This window comes from Hoplias malabaricus, chromosome 18 (genome assembly GCF_029633855.1).
Source record: "Hoplias malabaricus isolate fHopMal1 chromosome 18, fHopMal1.hap1, whole genome shotgun sequence".
NCBI classification, from domain to species: Eukaryota; Metazoa; Chordata; class Actinopteri; order Characiformes; family Erythrinidae; genus Hoplias; species Hoplias malabaricus.
Genome location: NC_089817.1, coordinates 622,501 through 623,824, shown reverse-complemented (window position 1 = coordinate 623,824; position 1,324 = coordinate 622,501). Strand labels below are relative to the sequence as shown.

The following is a 1,324-nucleotide window of genomic DNA, read 5'->3' as shown; positions in this document are numbered from 1 at the left end:
GGGGACTTGGAAGCGAACCACCGGGCCTCGCTGGAAACAGCGAGGTTAAGAGTGCACGCTAGCCATCTACACCCCCGGGTGTCTCGGTCTCCTAAACACATTAAAAAAAAGGGAAGGTTGGGCACCACCGAGGCGATCCATCTGGATGCCGAGCCGGGTTTAATGACCCCCAGCCCGGGGTCACCCGACCATAAAATTCCCTTTGTTCATGAATCCCTTCCATCTCATCCAAGGGACGTGAACCTAACCTAAACCCTTAAATTCTGTTGTTCAAAGGCTTTAACCCAAAGTCCCGTCCGTAAGGGCGGGCAAAATGATACAACTCTTAGCAGTGGATCACTTGGCTCGTACAGCGATGAAGAACGCGGTAACCTGCGTTAAATAATGTGAAATGCAGAACACAGATCATCGATATTTCGAACGCACATGGCGGCCGCGGGGGTCCATCCCGTGGCCACGCCTGTCTGAGGGTCGCTTTACCCATCGATCGGTCTTCCTAGACCGCGGCTGGAAGTTCGCAGGGCCTCCACCTCGGACGGCCCTTCGTCTCCCTAAACCCAGACTCGGTCCTTAAACCACCGTGTGGCGAGAGCTCCGGCCGTAGGGAGAGCCATTAGGTCCGGGTCCCATCCGTCATCGTCTCTCCCCGCTGGGCTTCCCGCCGTCGGAGGGTGGGCACCGTAATACGGCGAGCGGCCGGGGGGTTCGCGCCCCGCAAAACAGTCTCGTAGCGCGACCTCAGATCAGACGAGACAACCCGCTGAACTTAAGCATATCAGTAAGTGGAGGAAAAGAAACTAACAAGGATTCCCCTAGTAGCGGCGAGCGAAGAGGGAAGAGCCCAGCGCTGAATCCCTCTTTCCCCTGACCGGGGTGGGCCGGGAAATGTAGCGTATGGAAGTCCGTTTAGTCTCGGTGCGGACGTGGGACCAAGTTTTGCAAGGAAGTGTCTTCCACAGATGGTGAAGGCCCGGTATCGTCCCGCATCCCGCCCGGGTAGATCGGGCTTTCCGGAGTCGGGTTGCTTGTGAATGTAGCTCAAAGTGGGTGGTAAACTCCATCTAAGGCTAAATACCGGCACGAGACCGATAGCGAACAAAGTACCGTGAGGGAAAGTTGAAAACAGTACTTTGAAGAGAGAGTTCAAGAGAGCGTGAAACCGTTGAGAGGTAAACGGTCGGGGGACCGAGAAGACCGCCCCGGGGGATTCAGCCGGGCGGACGGCCCGCGCTCGTGTGGTTCCGTGACTCGGAGGGGAGTTCATCCGGGCGAGAGAGGGGGCGACCCCACTCCCTGCTCGGCCCTGAGCTTCGCCTCCCGACTT

The 1,324-nt window shown here is 57.7% G+C and overlaps 1 non-coding gene and 1 pseudogene across 1 annotated transcript; both read left to right on the top strand.

The window, feature by feature from the left end:
• Nucleotides 1-320: 320 nt before the first annotated feature.
• Nucleotides 321-474, top strand: LOC136675313 (5.8S ribosomal RNA). Its single transcript, XR_010796160.1, has one exon. It is a non-coding gene; the product is annotated as a 5.8S ribosomal RNA (ribosomal RNA).
• Nucleotides 475-733: 259 nt separating this feature from the next.
• LOC136675323 (28S ribosomal RNA) overlaps nt 734-1,324 on the top strand; it is a 4,403-nt pseudogene continuing 3,812 nt past the window's right edge.